Source organism: Notamacropus eugenii, chromosome 2 (genome assembly GCF_028372415.1).
Source record: "Notamacropus eugenii isolate mMacEug1 chromosome 2, mMacEug1.pri_v2, whole genome shotgun sequence".
NCBI classification, from domain to species: domain Eukaryota; kingdom Metazoa; phylum Chordata; class Mammalia; order Diprotodontia; family Macropodidae; genus Notamacropus; species Notamacropus eugenii.
Window position 1 is genome coordinate 435,323,661 of NC_092873.1, and position 19,589 is coordinate 435,343,249.

A 19,589-nucleotide genomic window follows, 5' to 3' on the forward strand; every position below is an offset into this window, starting at 1 on the left:
GTGGAGGATACAGGCAGACAGGAGGGAAGTGACTTGCCTAAGGTCAAGCAGTTAGTGTTTGTGGCCAGATGTGAACGCTGATCAGTGCTCTCCTGGGTCACCTAGTGGCCTCTTAAAGGCATCATCCTATCTATGTTTTAAAGGAGCAAGGAAGAAATTGATCTCTTTATGGATAGGAAAGAGTTTATGAGCAAACAAGGGATAGGAAAAAAATTACAAAGACAAAACAGTCAATTTGATTATGCAAAATTAAAAAGTTTTATATGAGATATATAAGGAACTGATTCAAATTTATACCATTTTATATAGTTACATGAGATATTTTCTCTATTTGTTGTAACTGATGATTCCAAGTATGGATGGTGTGATGGTGGCTGATGGAGCACCTGTGTTTTTTGGTGTTAATTATTAGGCCAAAATTAGCACAGGCAGCAGAGAATTGATCCATACTTTGTTGCATATCAGCTTCAGAGGCTGCATTGAGTGCACAATCATCTGCAAACAGAAAATCATGAACCAACACTCCCTCCACTTTTGTCTTGGCTTGTAGCCTTTCCAGATTCAAGAACTTGTCATCACTACGGTAGTTGACCTTGATGCTGTGTTCATCCTCATTGAAAGTATCTGTCAACATGGCTGAAAACATCATGCTAAAAAGCATGGGAGCAAGCACACAGCCCTGTTTCACTGCATTCGTGACTGGGAAGGCACAAGAGCTTTGTCCATTATCTAGAACTCGGGAAAACATGACTTCATGAAATTGACATACAATATTGATGAACTTCTCTGGACAACCATATTTTGACATAATTTTCCATTACAGTGTCAAAGGCCTTGGTCAGATCTACAAATGCTGTGTAGAGACCTCTGTTCTGCTCCCGGCATTTCTCCTGGAGTTGTTGGGCAGCAAATACCATATTGAGTGTTCCTTGGCCCTTTCTGAAGCCACACTGGCTCTCAGGTATATACCTATCTTCCAGGTGAAGGATCAGCCTATTAAGGAAGACTCTAGCAAGAATTTTACCAGCAGTGACTGAGAGATCCCCCTGTGATTGTCACAGGACAATCTATTCCCTTTACCTTTATAGAGATGGACAATGGAGGCATCCTTGAACTCCTGGGAGAATAACCTCCTCTTGCCATATAACCTGGAAAATTTCAGTCAGCTTTTGTATGAGCAATGGCCCCCCCCTACCTTGTAAATCTCGCTGGAATAGAATCAGCACTGGGTGCTTTGCCACACGGAAAGAGCAACAAATGGAGAAGTTCCGAATGCTGTTCACTTACCTTGGTAGTGTAACTTTCCAGGGATGTACACATTGACAATGAGGTTGATGCATGCATTGCCAGAGCTAGCTCAGTGTTTGGGAGGCTCTGAAGAAAGGTTTGGAGAGAAGAGGTATTAGACTGACTACCAAACTGAAGGTCTACAGAGCCGTTGTGCTGATCTCATTGTTATATGCTTGTGAAACATGGACAGTTTACCAGTGCCATGCCAGGAAACTGAATCGCTTCCATTTGAACTGTCTTAGGAAGATTCTGAGATCACCTGGCAGGATAAGGTATCAGACACTGAAGTCCTTGCTCGAGCTGAACTGCCAAATATTCAAACTATGCTTCAGAGAGTGCAACTCCAATGGGCTGGCCACGTTGTGCAAATGCCAAATGTATGCTTGCCAAAAAGACTACTTTATGGAGAACTTGCAAAGGGCAGGTGATCACATGGTGGCCAGAAGAAACGATACAAGGACACTCTCAAGGTCTCTTTCAGGAACTTTGGATTTGACTATGCAACATGGGAGACACTGGCACAGGACCGCTCAGCATGGCGTGCCCACATAAGAAAAGGTGCTGTACTCTTTGAGCAAAGCAGAATTGAGACAGCACAAAGTAAATGTAGGATGTGCAAATTTGGGATATGCACCCCAAATATTCACATGAACTATCTGTGCCCACCCTGTGGTAGAACATTCCGAGCTCGTATTGGTCTGATCAGCCACAGTTGGACACTGAAATTTCACTTTACAATAGTGATGTCATTTTGGTCCTCTTTGAAGACGAAGGACAACAACCATATAAGGAACTGATTCAAATGTATGCTATTCCTTGAATTAAAAATGGTCAAGGATAGCAATAGAGGCAGTTTTCAAGCTATACCCAACCATAAGGAAAAAATATTCCAAATCACTATTAAACAAGTACAAATTTCTGAAATTTTACTTCACACTTGTCAGGTTGGCAAAGAAGAAAAAAAAGAAAGATAACAATTGTTGAAGGGGTTTCAAGAAAACAGGTCCACTAATGCATTGCTGGTGGAGCCATGAATTGGCTAGTGTGTAGCACTACTAGGATATACCTAGGGTGTAGCAGGTGCCTAATAAATGCTTGTTGACCGACAGGTTGGTCTCTGAAAAGGCTTTCACACTCCAAAATTTTTAGCTCCTTCAATTGCATTTCTCCCTTCAGCTCTAATGTAGTCTCTTGCTTCTCTCACTCTCCCTCCTCTCCCCTTCCCTCATTTTCCACACTTCCTCTTTCTCTCCCCTCCTTGCCTCCCTCTATCTCTCCCCTCCTCCCTCAGTCTCTCCCCTCCTCCCTCAGTCTCTCCCCTCCTCCTCTCTCCCTCCCTCCTCCCCCCTCTCCCCTCCTCCTCCTCTCCCTCCTCCTTCTCCCCCTCCTCCTCCTCCTCTTCCCCCCCTCCTTCCTCCCTCCTCTTTCTCCTCCTCCCCCTCCTCCTCCCCCCTCTCTCACCTCCTCTTCCCCTCCTCTCCCCTCTCTCCCCTCTCTCCCCTCCTCCCTCCTCCCCCGCCCCTCCCCCTCGCTCTGCAGCCTCCGCTGGCTCCACCCCGCACCCCGTAACCCCTCCGCGCTGTTCCACGCTGCGGGCCCGGCCCCTGCGCGCGGCCGCCCTGCTTTCCAGTGCAAAAATCAGGACACTTGGTCTAGCAGACAGCTGTTGGAACCAAGCAGACAAACGACGAAGGCTGGGGCTGTGCAGGAGCTGCAGGGCTGGCGAAGGGAGGGAGGCGAGCGTCTTCCACGTGGGTGCCGGCGTGCCAGCTCTGAGTTTCTTTTTGTGGCATTGCGGAAAGATTGCAAACTCGGAGGGGTGGGGAGAGACACCCGGCCTGGAGAGTTCCTATAGGAGGGGCTGCGCCGCGGGCGGCTGGCAGGAGCCCGGATAGCTCAGTCGGTAGAGCATCAGACTTTTAATCTGAGGGTCCAGGGTTCAAGTCCCTGTTTGGGCGGACTTTAACTTTTCACTTTTAAAACCTTCCTCTTTCTTAATTAGGCAATTTGGGAAATGAAACTGCTTGTTTGAAGACAGGTTTGCTGCTCTTTTTGGAAAATTCCGCCTTCCTTATGACGCATAAGGTGCCGCCTGTTCTCTAAGGTTCTGTGGGATTTCTTCCACGCTAGTCCAAAATATGGCAAGTCTTTTGTATCAGTGGGTGAGTGGTATTTTAACAGATGTTGTCAGAAAATTTTGCAAAGCTAAAAAACCACGCCCGAACAGGGACTTGAACCCTGGACCCTCAGATTAAAAGTCTGATGCTCTACCGACTGAGCTATCCGGGCGCTCTGAGAGCGTGTTCTTCCGCAGCTTACTTGGTATATTCCTAATGGACAAACTACGCGTTGTCCCTGAATTTTGACTTGAAGAATTGGCTTTTACAGCTACGCAAGGAGCAAGAACTAACCGCTCCTTTCTCTTTCTTCTTCGACTGCAAACAATAGAATGCTATTGTTTTTTAAACATTTTTAAAATGTTTTTTTTAAAATTAGACCTGGATTCTTCAGTCACATTCCCATTTCCTCTTTGGTCAGCAGCCAGTGAAGGCATCTGAAAACAAGCTCCTTGAAATCAAAGGGATGGCAGAAAATGAAAGAAAAATGCACACAAAGATGAACATTCTGAGAGCTGAATTTAGACATAGATTTGCATGTTCCTCTCACCCCAATTCCTCTACCTTCCTTCTACCTTTTCTAAGGCAAACACTTGTACATTAAAAAAAAATAATCCACTGAAGTGGATGCACAGAACTTTTTTGGGGGTAAAACATTCAATTTACTAAAAACAAGCTTTCATTTCTCTATATCATTTTGTCATCCAGATAAACCTCCCCAGCAATGAGGAAAGAGGACATGTCCTTGGTTCTAGGATGATGGGGGCCAAACCTAGGAGGTGAATCAACTTCAAGCTCTTTGTTAAGGGAGATCCCATGTGTAAAGAAAGCTCTTGGCAAACCTGAAAGAGCTAGCTTAATGCTAACGCTTATTTTTGTTAACATTACTAATTATTATGAATCTAAAGGTGGATGGGTAGAAACTGGGATCAAAATAAATCCAACAAGGATTGCAGTCATTTTGATTCCTGGGCAAGTTGTAATTGACAAGACCGGCTCCCCAGATGGGCTCCTCAGGGGCTGATGGTCATCAAAAATGACCAAATGAAAATACAAAACATCTAGAGAGCAAACCTCGAGGTCACCGTAGCTACTGCCTTAATGCGTTACCTCCAATGGACGTCACTGGTTGCGTGTTGTCTTTCCCTTCGGTGTACAAGTTTCCTGAGAGCAGAGGACTGTCCTTTTCCTTTCTTTTATCCCCAAAGCAATGCCTGACCCTTAGTAAAAGCTTAATAAATGCTTATTCACTGACTGACCTTACAACTTTAAAAGTAGTTGGAAGGATCAACAAGAAAATTCATTTTAATTTTTATTCTAACCTTGTTTGTTTTTCGGTGGTTTTTTACGGTAGTGTCTGACTCTTCATGACCCCATTTGGGTAGTGGTTTGCCATATCCTTTTCTACCTCGTTTTACAGATAAGGAAACTGAGTCCAATAGGGTTAAGTGACTTGACCAGAGTCACACAGCTAAGTAAGTGCCTGAGCCGAATTCGAATTCAGGAAGATGAGTCTTAACAAACATCAAATTGAATGGGCATTTTAATATAGATAGTAGAAACGGAAAAAAGAGAGAGGGAAAATTGTATATCTAACTAGAAATCTGTTACTGCACCACTTGCTTCTCTTTTTAGAGTATTTAATAGATCAACCTTTGACTTTTAAAACTGTCCTCCTTGTCTGACCTTCTTTCTGTTCTTTTTTATTTATTAAAAAAAAAGTGTCCATGAGGAAGAACCAACAAGGAAACTAACTATATCTTAATTGTTGTGACCAGTAGAAAGATTGTGCCTGAATGATTCATGCTGGAGTGTTGGCAGGTCCTCAGAAGGCAGAGATGGGTTAGTATGGGCTGCTTAGTGTCCAGTGTGGCACCAATTTAACCAACTACTAAAGGCTGGCCATCATGTGATGGGTTTTTTAGCCATAAATTAAATACAAAATAACCCTCAGTTGTATGTCCTCCCTCACCTCTCCCAACCCTTTCCACTTCCAAAAATGATTATAAAAGAGTAGTAAAAAAGAGGGCTAAGAACCACAAAGTCTTTAGACTATATGGAAACAAATTTAACATGACCAACTGATTTTGCACATTTCCACCTGTATGCCAGCACAGAGCCTGGTGTCAGGAAGATCTGAGTTCAAACTGAGCTTCAAACATGTACTAACTGTGTGACCCTGGGAAAGTCATTTAATTCTGTTTGCCTCAGTTTCCTCATCTGTAAAATGGGGACACACTAGAGACAGAAATGGCAACTTACTTCAGTATCTCCATCAAGAAAACCCCGTGGAAATCCTCGGCTATACTATCTTTCAACAAAGTCAGAGACAACTGAACAATAATAACCTGGGTATCCAGTAGGCACCTGAAACTCAAGTCATTTAAAATAGAACTCATATTTCCTCCAAACTTCCTAATTTCTGTTGAGTGTATCTTTCAGGGCACCCACATCTGCAACATTGGAGTCGACTCTCCTTGTAGCTGAATCTTCTCTTTTCTTCATCTCTGCCTCCCATATATAAATCAGTTGCCAAAGACCCTCCCAACCCCTTGGCTACAGGCTACACCTCTCCTGTCTCTTCTTTGTACTCACACTATCTGTAGCCTGAACTATTGCAACAGCCTCCTAATTGGTTTCCAGGCTGTAGAATGCTTCTCTCTAATCTATTCTCCTCACAGCTGGCAAACTGATATTTCTAAACCCAGATCTACCCTCCACTCCCACCACCATCTGCAATGACTCCTATTGTCTGGAGGATAAAATATAAAAATTTCACAGCATAGCGCCAAATTGTTTTTCAGATACAATCTCTTCCATAATGTTTTGCAAATGAGCTTTTCAGCTACCTTGTTTCTGACTGGCAAGAAATGCTTACTGGTTAAGGTGGCTCCTGCGGCCTCTTCTCAAACTTCCTTACATCTGTGGAACTTTGCAAAGCAATAATGAGAGCCAGAGTCGGTGTCTTTACTTTTGTCCATTTTGTCCTCAATATCTTGTTTTAAAGAGGTCAGGTGAATGCTATATCTGCTGCTAGAACAAAGTGTGGTGTTTTATCATCTTTATTTCTCTTCCTTCTCCTCCTCCTCCTCCTTCCTCTCTCTCTCTCTCTGTCTCTCTCTTTCTCTCTCTCTTTCTCCCCCCCCCCCATGTTGTTGGCATTATCTAGGAAATGATCTGACTACCTCCTGACAGCTAAAAATGAAATGACTGAAACTCTCACATCACTGTAGCTGCTGCCCTGCAGTTTCCTGTCAGTTCAGATATGATTAATTTCATTTTTATAATGTTACTTAGAGCTCACTACATGTAGCATCTTCTAACTCTATTATTTTTTATTGTGAACTCAATGATTATCAATAAACCCATACAGTTCATTATACACAGAACAACAAAAAAGAGGATGGTAAATAAAACTGTGAACTCCTCCTCGCTATAGTTTTTTAAATTGCATGTTAAATTTAACAGGGCAATGATAAGAGCAATCTGAATTTCCTCTGTATATTCAATTTTTCCTCTACATTCAATTTTATTATTGACAAAGGTATTCTGAAGAAGACTTGTTTCCCATATTAGCCTCAAAATCAATTTTTTAAAGGATTCAATAACATAGCAGTTATCTGTGCTTAAATATCAAATGAGATAATATTTGTAAAGTACTTAGATTAGCACTGTGCTTGACACATAGTAGGTGTTGTATAAATATTTATTCTCCTTTTCCCTTCCTTTAAACGCTTAACTGTGTAAAAGTCATCTCAAAAGGAACTAGTCTGACTTGTAAAGAAAACACATAGTAAAAAATGACTTTACAATTACAATCTAAAATGAAAGAAAAGAAAATGTGCCAAATATTTTCTAGTGGATTCAGAAAATTAGAGAATTCAATAATAGAAATCCTGAGTGGAAAATCTCTCCAGGAATTTGTGCAAATATGAAGGGCCTGATATTCATCCATGACAAGACCTTACATGTAATCTTTTTTTTCTTTTTTCTTTTTTTTTTTTTTATTAATTTTTTTATTTTTTTTAATGTTTAACAATCACTGCCATACAATTGCGATTTTATCCCTCCCCACCCACCCCCCACAACCTCCCTCCCTCCCCACGACTGCATACAATTCTGTATAGATTCTACATATACTTTCCTATTGAGTATATTTTCACTATCGTCATGCTATGTAGTCAGACTAAGATAAATGAAAGAATCCGTATAACAAATCAGAACATGATACACAAACAGATACACATACACAAACATGATCTGCTACATTATGTGAGTGACTTCCATATTTCTCTCTCTGAGTGTGGAAGGCTTTTTGCCTTGAGGTCCACCATTGGGATTTTTTTTTTTTCAGAAGTTCTTGTGTTATTACAAAAATCTAAGTCTACCAGAAAAAACTCTCACACACTGTGGTTGTTGCTGTGCATAAAGTTCTCCTGGTTCTGCTCCTTTCACTCAGCATCAGGTCATATAAGTCCTTCCAGGCCTCTCTGAAGTCTTCTTGTTCATCACTTACATGTAATCTTTATAGACGCTGACCTTAACCCAATTCTCACTCAGACTGATGAATCAGATCGCTGAGAACAAGGCGAGGCTACATCTTCCCCTTCAGGTTTCTAGGGGTTTTCCTAAGGAGCGGTCGGGGTTTCTCTTCTAATGCTTTGGACTGAGCCCTCATTCAGGCACTTTCTCCCCAATATCTTTCACCATTTACATTTGGTATCTCCCCTATATCATTGATTGACCCAATTGGAGTCTTGTATATATGCTCAGTTCTAGCTCAGTAGCCAATTGAAGAGGCCTTTTTCTTCATTACATTCAATAGATAGGAAACAGTCATAAAATACCTGTACATGCTCCAAATACATGGTCCAACACCTACATGAGAGATTACATCAGGCAGAGGAAGATGTACATGCTCATTAAGAACTGGCTCTCATTGGCCGGTCCCTGGTTACATGTATGAGTAAATGCATGATCATTTGAGGAGTGATACAGTACAAAGAGATAGGGAAGACTTCCTTGAATGAAATTAGTCTTTCTAAGAGGAAAAGGTGAAATGGAAGTGGATTTCAAGGATGGTGGTGGACCATCTTTACAAAGGCTTTCAATAGAAGGAGAAGACGGAAGGCTCTGTATTGTGAATAGCCAGAGGGTCAACTTGGCTAGAATAGAGTGGGAGGGGGAGGAGAAGGAGAGGTAATATGAAGTTGAACTGGAATGATAGCTGGGGAATGGATTGTGGAGAGTCTTAAGCATCAGACTTAAAAATATAACAGTGAAAATGTAAAAACAAATAAAAAAGAAAGAGTTACTAGATTCTCTCCAGACTCATCTCAAATCAGACCTTCTGCAAGACTTTTCTCTGTGCCATCCCTCCACCCCACCCCTACTGCTAGAACTTTCACTCTGAGATTTCCTTCCCCTTCTTTCTCTGTCCTTCTGTTTCTCTCTGTCTGTCTGTCTGTCTGTCTCTTTCTCTCCGTGTGTGTATGTGTGTGTGTGCATGTGTTTTTCTTTAATGTGTGCACTTTTATTTAAGTCTTAAGTCAGTGTACAGGTAAAGCTCCCCCAAATACCAGCTCTAAGCTCGTTAAACTGGGGGAAACCACAAGAAATCATCATTTCCAATAATGTTGGGGGCAGTGAGAGGAAGGAGAGGGTCATTATGGCTTTGACAATTTTTTTTTTTAAGAAAGGAACAAGTATTAAGGCAGAATCTGTTTGAAAAATGTTTTTTTCTTTTTTGGATTACATAATTTACCTGTAAGCAACACTACTTACTACCTGTTCCTCTCCCTCCATCTTCTGGATTGAAGTAATTAACTCTTTTTATAGAACAGAGCAGGCTTTGTAGATGCAAACAACTCCCTGTAACAATGTATTATGTAATATTTGGAATGACTTTTTTTTTTTCAGATGTTCAGTTAGATGAACTGTAGAACTTTGGGGGTGTTTGCCTCTAATTTACTTAAACTGCTAATCACCTTCAACATTCCAGTTTTTAAATTATGAGTCAAGGACCAAAAAAAGAAAGAAACAAAGACAAATATTCCAATCTCACCTCTTTTGGGTGGTAATTATCACATAAAACTCTTTTACAAAAAAGAGAAAAATCAGCAACAATCCCCTGAGAAGCATTTGTGGTGGCCAATAGAGGACCCAGATTCATCATCCTCTTGCTTGTTGATTTCCATGTTAGAAGGTGGTTGGGAGGTCCCGAAAAAACCTCCAATTCAGACTACTTTTGCTTAACTGGGGCAATAATTAGTATTTTCATTATTCTGGGACTTAAGAATGCACTTTTTTGCATTCTGGTAACAATGCTTATGTACATGGCAGTACCACCAGACAAAATAATATTGGTGTACATATCCTTATGGATGTCAACATCCCACTCCATCAATGAATTAAAGGTAGTTTCATGGAAACCACAGGATTCCATACCTAAGATTCAATTCAAAAAACATTTATTGAGGGCCTACTATGTACCAGGTACTATGCTAAGCACTGGGGATAGAAAAAGACAGTTAGTTCCTGCCCTCAAGGAAATTATAATCTAATAAGAAAAGATAACACTTAAGAGAAAGCTGGAAAGCAGGGAGGAACACCAGGAGGTGTTAAGCTGGGGGACATAATGTTCCTCCAGTGTGGGTGGGGGGACAGTATTTGTCTGTGGAGCAAAGAAAGACAGTTGGAAGACAGTTTGAATGTCTCATTGCCAATGGTGAAAACTTGACTATCAGTGAGCTCATAGCTCTTTCCCAGAGAGCTAGATGCAGCAACAGGCTTTTTCTATTAAAAGTCTAGGACAATGTAACAAAGCTTCTTCTTGATGTCATGTACAATTTCTCTGTCAGCTGTGGTAGTAGGGCTGTAACCTCTCTTAGGATCTTCATGAGGTAGTCCATCAGGTCATGGCTAGACAGATTCAGATGGAGGTTGGTATGGGGAAAGGCAAGACTTGCATAAATTAGGCACAATGTGGATCACCCCAGAGTCCATCTACATTACCAATGGCACATCTGGGGGCATACAGGGACATCGGGAGCTTGGATAACAACGTCCAAGGGTGGGAGTGTGGAAGGTCTCAAATATGATCGGCATCATCTTTTCTCTTTTGGCTTTGGGGCTCAGGGTAGCTTCTGGGAGCAATGCAAGGTACTCTTCAAGAGTTAATGGGGGGGGGGGTCTTTGTAAAAGTATGGCTCTGGATCTTTTCTGTATCATCCCAATTGGCAACAGCACTATGCTCGGTGGGTACTCCAGAGTCAGAGTACTGCTTTTGCTCTGGATCTCATACCCCCAACAGCTATCTTTCTGACCCATACTCACCATCATATCCTAATGTCTAGGACAACCAACAATGGAGGAGAAGAGAGCCAAAGGGCACTGACTCCTGCAAAGTCAACTTTTCATGTTCTGGAGCCATGTCAACAAAGAGAGCAGCCACATCATCATCCATGTCAAACATTACAGAAAAGAGGGGGTGCAACTTCTGGAGGCAGGGAGGTCATCTAGCCCAGCATATGCTAGGTAGAACAGCTCACAGCTCTCTGTATGTATCTTGTATACACATAGTTTTTTGCATGTTATATCTCCCATTAGAATGTCAGCATTATCAAAGCAGATTGTATTCTCCAACTGCTATTCCAACTGTGTGAGGTCAGGGAATGTGCTTTTGCCTTTCTTTGTTATCCTAGAGTTTAGCACTGTGCCAAGAACATAGTATGCTCTTAATAAATGTTTGTTGACTGACTGATGGGGAATTTAGTAAATGTAGGACCTCAGACACCCTTCATAAAACCATAATATAGAAGTAAAATGAAAGACCACAAATAATATGACCTCACAAAATAAGAAAAATAAGCTGAGAATATGAACTTACAAAACTAAATCAGATCAGCATGTCTAAGAAACAGGAAGGTGGAGAAGAGACAGGAAATGGCAGAGATGTGCAAGTGTTTCACAGTAATTGATTTTGTAGGTGACAATAATGGAACCAGGACACCAGCATGCTGTTGCCTCATTAGCCAACATAATATATTTTGGAAACAGCACTAATATCTTTAAAGATGGTCAGAAAGAGGAGAATTCTATGTTGGAAGTGACCCAATTTTAAGCCCTTTAAGGGACAGATTTTCAAAATATCTCAAAGAGGAGACAATTCTACATGAGTGGAAGTGCTTCTTCCCTTTCTTCTGAGGTATCAGCAATTCCTGACCCACGTACAGCCCAGTCATTGACATCAGCAGCGCTTTGAGGAAACAGCAAATAGCAGCCTTGGAGGATAAGAGGTTTTTAGCTCAGCCATCACTGATAGGAGCACGATTTGCCTAGGTGATGTATGATACTGCTTATGCCCTTTACATAAAAAAAATTACTGATAACTCTCATTTTTATATCACTCTCATTTTTCAAATGTATCTTTCTCCTTTGGCTACACAGAGAGCCATCCCTTGATGTACATGAGTACTCTGGCCTCTCTCACAGAGCCAGGCGGTGTTCATTCCCCTCAGGGTTCCAGGGTTGGTGAGCATGTTTCTTTCTCTACTGCTGTAAATTCCAGCCACCATTAGCTTTGTTTGATTACTTATCAAGGATCAAGACTAGCACCCTCAATTCCATTTCATTACTTAGTATAAAATAATATTTACAAAGGAATATTAAAGATGCAATAAGAACAAACATATAAACATCTCTCCCAGAACCTTAGAGGCATAATCTATAATCTATACACTCAAGAGATCAAGGGAAATAGGTTCAAAACATAGCTCAGTTTCTACCTAAGCATTGGTCCCACCAATGCTATGGACAAGTTCATGTGCAGAGGTGGGACTACTGCTGAATAAACATATCTCAGCTAACACTGGCATGGGCAGTGGGCTCCTGAAGGTCACCCCCAAAGGTATGCTATACTAGCTAGGCAAAACCCAGACTGCTCTCTGACTCCTGGATATCTGAGACTATATTTCAACCTTTCAAAACTCCTAGGTTGGAATGGTCTCAGGTGCTGTTGAACTAAGAAGTCGCTTAAGCTAAAAGAAAAAAGATTGGGTGCAAAGAGAATTCAACTGAATATGACAGGATTTTCTGAATTTTTTTAGAGGACATTTAAGGATGTTTTTGAAAGCGTCTGTAGTCAGAGCTTCTTCTTCAGCATGTAGAATTTGTTAAAAATAACAACAACATTTGTATGGGGTCTCCTTAGTGTTAGGAATTGTGCTAAGCACTTTACAAATATTATCTTATTTGATCCCCAAAACAACTTTGGGAGGTAAGTGCTATTATTATTCCCATTTTTAACAATTGAGGAAACTGAGGCAGACAGCAGTTAAGTGACTTGCCCAGGGCCCAGCTAATAAGTGTCTGATGTTGGATTTGAATTCAGGTCTTCCTGACTTCAAACCCAGCTCACCATCAACTACATCACCTGTGCTTTAGTCTTTCTCACCAACGTACTTTCTTTACATGTTATGGTAGGACCAAGGTTCCCAGTCCTAACTCCCTATTTCCTCACAGTAAAAATTAGTTTTCCCTAAAAGACAACACAGCTGTCCCTGGGAACTGATTGACCCCTGCCTACTATGATGCAGCTTCCTGGTCACCTGAGGGCAGAAAAAGCCCTGCTCAGGTAGAGTTGGGTCTCCTCCAACTTGTTGGGTGTCTGAAAACTGCACAGTTTACTATACTCTGCCCTACTGATCATATGTGTTTTAATATGGAGACAAAATAGTCTACATTAATAGAAATTAAATGCTATTATATCCTTGTTCCATAATCTTGTTGTTAGGTCAAAGTAATTTTTTTGTTAATTGTTCAATTACTTGCAAGTGCCTCATTTCATTTCAAAATCAAGCCTGAAGTAACAGAATATTACAGGCATTAGTAACAGACTTCCCCTACGACTTGGTGTAGTAGGGACAAGATGGGGTGGCTTCACGGCTCATGCTGTGGTTGAATTGGGTTAAGGTACTGCTAACACAGGATATCTTGGTTTTTAGGGACCATTCAATGAAGACTGAGGTGTAGTTAATGAAGCTGGTGGACCTAAAGTGAAGAACTCTGTCCTGAGGAGGATGAGCTCTGATAGACTACAACCATGAACCCACTGGATGGTCTCCCAGAGACCCACAGGGTCTAGTTCTTGTAGCTTTCTAAGATTGGAGCCACGAGGCAGGAGAAAGAGAACAAAAATGAGAAAGATACTTTGGACCTCCTGTTAGGGGTTAAAAAAAAGCCTACTCCTATTACACATCGTCATGATTCTCTAAGAAGTAGACTTTCTGGGTTTTTCAAGTGCAAAAACACAGTCAGGTGGTCTATGCCTGTGTGTAATGTTAATTAGAATTAAAGATCTTCCTGCCTGTTTGGGCCTCCCCTGGAGCCCATTAAGGGGAGTTTGATTAGGGAGGTTTGTTTTGTAGGAAGGCCCATGCTTTTTCTTAATTAATGAGGCACTGGGTCATGAGAGTCATAAAAAGACCACTGAAAAGTGTATATATACCCTGAGCTTTTGCTTTGGGGGCTTTTTGGAAGAAGGTTTGAGTGCCAGATGAGACTCTGTGTAGCTAGTAAGGAGCTTCTGACTCCTCGCCCCCCGGCTTTGAAAACCCAGATGTTAGTGCTTCTCTTTGGTAACTATGTATGCATGTAATGATCAGACAGTTCTGTCTGTTGATCTGTGATGTATGTGTTGCCTATGGTCAGACAGTTGGAAGCCCTGTCTGTTGGTCTCTTCTTGTATTTTCTCTGTTGGTGAATTTTATTAAAGTAGATTGTAAACTCTTAGAAGTTGCTTTCTTTTTAGAAAAGCAGATCTGAGAACCTGTGCAGCAGGCCCTCTTGTATATGCCAGGGTGCTTGCTGCTGCACTGTGCCAGACCCTCATTAAATAACAAAGAACAAAAATAGCCAATAAATCAAACAAGTTTGACAGTATATGTAATGTTCCATATTCCTAGCCCCCTCCAAAGGAAAGAGGGAGGTATAATTTTTTCTTCTTTTTTCTAGGGCCAAGCTGGAGCATTATAATGATACTACATTTAGTTTCTTTTTCATTGTTTTTCTTTCAGCATACATTGTCATTATGTGTGTAGATATTTATTTAAAATATATATATCTCTATTGTGTTAAAATATATTAATATATTTCTTATAATGTATATTTTAAAATATTTATTATATTTATATGTTATTTTTAAATGTGTGTGTTTTTCCTAGTTATGCTTATTTTATTTTGCAATATCATAATTTCTCATGGAGCAGTAACATTCCATTATATTCATAACCACAACTTGTTTAACCATTCCCTGGTCAATGGATACATACTTTATTTCCATTTCTTTTCTACCACAAAAAATACTGTGATGAATACTTTGTGGTATCTTCAGATCTTTCTGTTTTTAGCCCTTTGGGGGTACCCAACAATGTGATCTATGGGTCAAAAGGTATAGATAGTTTAGTTACTTTCTCAGCATAATTCCAAATTGCTTTCTAGAGTGATTCTAGAGTTCCAACAATGGTGTATTAGTGTACTTGTCTTTCTCTATAGTCCTTCTAACACTGATTATCCTCATTTTTCTCATCTTTGTCAATTTGCTGAGTATGGGATAAAGTCTCAAAGTTTGTTTTTTTAATTTGCATTTCTCTTGTTTTTAGTGATTTGAAACAATCTTTCACATGACTTTTAATAGTTTGCAATTGTTTTGTTAACTTTGTTCAGATCTTTTGATCACTTATGAAAGAGGGAATGAATGAATGAAGTACTTAATTAAGTTCATACCATGTGTAAATCATTGTGCTAAGCATTGATGATACAGGTGGAAAAGTAAGACAGTTCCTGCTTTCAAGGAGTTCACATTCTAACGGAGAAGACAACACACATGCAGGGTTTCAGATGCAAGTCAGATGGAAAGGTCCCATGGCAAAGCAGATTTTAAATCCTCTCTCAACATCATTTCCACTGATAAAATCCGGAAATGTCTGTAGCACCAAGCAATTGCCAGGTTGCATGTCCACAGGGGTTTAGACTTTAGTAGGGGAAGCCCAGGGAATATCAACTCCTCTTATCCACACCTCCCCCATACTCTCAGCCATCATCCAGAGGAACAACCATTATGGAGACATGATCTTGTAACTGTTTCTGAAAGACCCTGCTCTTTAGGAGCCAAAACTACAGAAGAATGCCACACCTTTAAATTTGCAGGAAGCTAGGGCTGGAGGGATAACTTCCAGCAAAAGAGAAGTGTAGAGTAGAATGATACGTGTAACAGCAGTTCATCCTTCCTGCCATTGATAAACTAATCTTTCTCATGCATTCCACTCCTCTGCCCAAAAATCTTCAGTTTGACAAACTCTCATTTTTATCTTTGTGGCCAGTTAGGTGTTAGGAACTTTACATGGGGTGGACCAATAAAAAAACCAAAAATAAACCAGGTCTAGCTCTTGCAGATCAAATTCATGTTCTTTGCCTGACCTCAAAGATCTCCACTATTTGGTAGTACCTTATTCAATTGACTGTTATTTCATACATTTCTCTCCATTTAGCCTATGAAGTAACTGATTTGTTCTCTATTTTCAGAAAAAGCTCTGCATTTCCCTGCCCTCTCCTCCCTTCCCTTCCCTGCCTTGGCTCAAGCTTTTCTTCATACTTGTAGAGTTCCCTTGCCTCCTTCTGACATTTAGAATTCACACCCAACTCAAAGCCTGCCGCTTCTCAAAGCTCAATTCAAATATTCCCTCTGCCAGGGAAGCCTTCCCTTCTGGAATGCCCTTCATCAGCCTCAAGACCTCATTTTGCCTTGTGCCTCTCTGAAATGCTCATCTGCATCATTTCATGTTATAGTTATCTTTATCTGTGTCATGTTCTCTACAAAGGCAGGGACAGATCCAGTAACTGACTTTTGCTTGAGCTATGCCTTGGACACTTGCTAAATGTTGAGCTCAACAAAAATGAATTCTAAATGGTGTGTCCTTGAGGATTCACTTTACAGAGGTGTGTGAACTGCAGTTTACCACGAGGGGGCAGGTTGAACTCAAAAGATTCTGAATCCTGTAAAATATGCATTCCTTAGGATCATCTTTAGAAGAATCCCTTCACCTTACAAATGAGGAAACCAAGATCTAGAGAGAGCTAAGAAACTTGCTCAGAGTTATATAGGTAGTAAGTGATAAGACCAGAATTTGAGGCTGGATTCTGTGATTCCCAATTCATCCCTCTTCCTGGAAGGGTTTATAATGACCTTTAGAACAGTGCTGACTTTAGTGCAGTGTTTTCTTCACAATGACCTTTGAGAGATGAGTTGTGTCATTTTTTTAAATCCCCATTTACAAGTGAAGAAACTAAAGGACACGTAAGGGTTGGTGACCTTTCTAAGGCTATATCCGAAATAACAGAACCAGAAAGTCAGTCTGTCAATATCAATAATTTATTATGCAACTACTATGTGCCTGTCACCATGCTAAACCCTGAGGATAGAAAGGAAGTCAAAAGACAATCCCTTCCTTCAAGGATCTTACAATCTAATGGAGGCGACTACATGTAAACGGATATGTATAAACAAGTTATATGCAAGATAACTAGGAAATAACAGAAAGAGAAAGTAAGAGGGATTGAGAAAACACTAGATTTAGAGTCAGAAGGCTTAGTTTTGAAACCTATTTGTGTGATGTTAGGCAGATCTCTTCACTTTCTCTGGACCCTAGTTTTCTCCTTTGTGAAATGAGAAGTTTGGACTTCATGGTTTCAGGTTTTTCCCTGTCTACCACGATGCCTCTCTCTGGGTTAGATGTTTTTCTTAGATGCTCCTTTCTGATTCAGAGTCTGGGGGGCTGTTATCATGAGAGGCAGGTAGATTAAGTGGCACAATCTTCTTGGAGGAACACCCAGAAAAATCCACCTAGCCCAAAATATCTCCTGCAGTGGCTGCCTGAAATTCTCACCATTAGTTACTTCTTTGAGTTAGGACCCTGAAGGATGTTAATATACTGTCTTTCCATGACTCCCACTATGTTACTCTTCCTAAAATTAGCTCTTTGCCCTCATGGTGATCTCAGGCCCATATACTGCTGTCCCAGTTTCTCATCCATGATCTGGCCTTTCTTACCTCCCTTTATAGTGCAAACTAAATTGTAAACCACATCCAACATTCATGACTCCACCTTTGATTCCCTTGACTACCTTGCTTCCCTGTCCTGCTAAAAATCCTCAATCCTGGGTCATCCCCCCATTTGTATTTTCTGCTTTCAGGAAGACAGTTCAAACCCTGATATATATATATACACACACATACATATATATGTGTGTGTGTGCGTGTGTGTATGTGTATGTATTTACTTAGCTATGTGACCCAGGGGGGCAAATCCCTTAACCTTTTGTCTGCCTCAGTTTCCTCATCTGTAAAATGGGAATAACAATAATAGCAGTTACCTCCCAGTGTTGTTGTGAGGACAAAAAGATAATGGTTGTACAGAGCTTCGTAAACGTTAAAGCATTTTGTAAATGCTAGCTATGGTTATTGTTTTACTATTGTTTGTTCCCAAACCACTGAGTGTTATTAAAGGAAGTCACAGAACCATGCTAACGAGGCCCACTGGAAATTCGTGCCTCTCAGGCTTTAACTGGTTCTTCCAACTTCCACTCACCCCTTTTATTAATTTTTTTTGACTCCCTAGTTATTTCCCTCAGGAGATGTTCCTTGGTTCTCAAGCTCTTCTAACACCTCTTCCATCCATCTCATAGCAAATAACCTTACCTCCTACTTTCCAAGGAAGATTAAGGGCATTAGTTGTGAGCTTCTGCCTTTATATCCCCAAACTCCTCTGTCTTTGAATGTTTACCTCTCTTTTCCTCCAGTCTCATAGGATGAAATGCACCTCTTCCTGCCAAGGCTTATCCCTCCATTTACGGCACTGGTCCCTTTCGAGTTCTCAGGTATCTTACCCATTGGTCACCCCCAATTTCCTTATTGTTAATCTCTTCCCTTCTTCCCACCAACGATCTCCCCTTCCTTTTGTTACCCCTTTAAGCTATCATCCTGACGTCATTCTTTCGTAGTCAAGTGAACAGGCATCTACAGAGCCTTTACTATGTGCCAAGCCAGAAATACAAATACAAGCAGAAAGACAGTCCCTTCTCTCCATATGTAAATGGAAGTTGAAAGGGAGAGGGTGAGAAACAGGCAAGGATATAGGAGAGAAAGTTCAGAGACTCAGGAGTAAGCCATAGAGAGGAAAGAAGACAAAATTAACCTGGGCATTCTCCTTAAAATGGAGATTCTGGAGGAACCAGTTAGAAGGAGAGGTCTCGGGGGCGGAGGGTACTTCCAGTAAGAAAAGTACAGGAGTGAAGTGGGCATCCAAGGTAGAAGATTTCTTTGCACGATAGAGGAAGAACAAGTAATTATTGATTCCAATGGCCAATGCCCCCCATTCGTTATTTATAGCCAGCATTTCTACAGAGCTGGAAGGTTGGCAAATCACTTATATGTGTTGATTTATTTAACCCTCACCCTTGGGAGGTGGGGTTATTATCTCAATTTTATAGATGAGGAAACTAATAAATATTTGAGGCAGGATTGAAACTGAAGTCTTCCTGAGTCCAAGGTCCGAAGTCTATTCACCATACCATTTCTTCCCAGAAAGGTAGCAGGATGCTGCCCTGTGAATTGGGCAAATTCTTTACTTCAAGGGCTTAGGAGGAGACTGTCTCTTTCATCCCTCTGTTCACCCCAAGCTGTTGGTCTTGATTCTACCTGGCCCCATTTGCAGTTCCTTGAACATGACTTCCATCTCTCATTTCCCGACTCCATACCATTGTACTGGCTATTCCCCAGGCTTTGCATGTTGTCTCTCTTCCCCTCCACCTCTAAAGTTTCCTGGCTTCTTCAGGACTCAACTCAAATCTTACCTTTGATATGAGATCTTTCCTGGTTCCTCCAGCTGCTAACTCCTTCCCATTTCTGATTGCCTTCATCTAGTCTCTGTATAGCTTGTATGTATCTAGATAATTATATGTTGTGTCCACCATGAGAATGTAAGCATCTTATTTTTGCTTTCCTTTGTATCACTAGCATTTAACATAGTATCTGGCACATATTAAACACTTAGTAAATGCCTGATGGCTGACTTATTGATTGATCTCTCCGAGTGTTCTTTTCTGGGTCCTTTAGTTTCACTCCTT

The 19,589-nt window shown here is 40.9% G+C and overlaps 2 non-coding genes across 2 annotated transcripts; one reads left to right on the forward strand and one right to left on the reverse strand.

Annotated features, from left to right (window-relative positions):
• The first annotated feature begins 3,175 nt into the window (after positions 1 to 3,175).
• TRNAK-UUU (transfer RNA lysine (anticodon UUU)) lies at positions 3,176 to 3,248 on the forward strand. The gene has a single exon. It is a non-coding gene; the product is annotated as a tRNA-Lys (tRNA).
• Positions 3,249 to 3,506: 258 nt separating this feature from the next.
• On the reverse strand, positions 3,507 to 3,579 carry TRNAK-UUU (transfer RNA lysine (anticodon UUU)). The gene has a single exon. It is a non-coding gene; the product is annotated as a tRNA-Lys (tRNA).
• Positions 3,580 to 19,589: the final 16,010 nt, after the last annotated feature.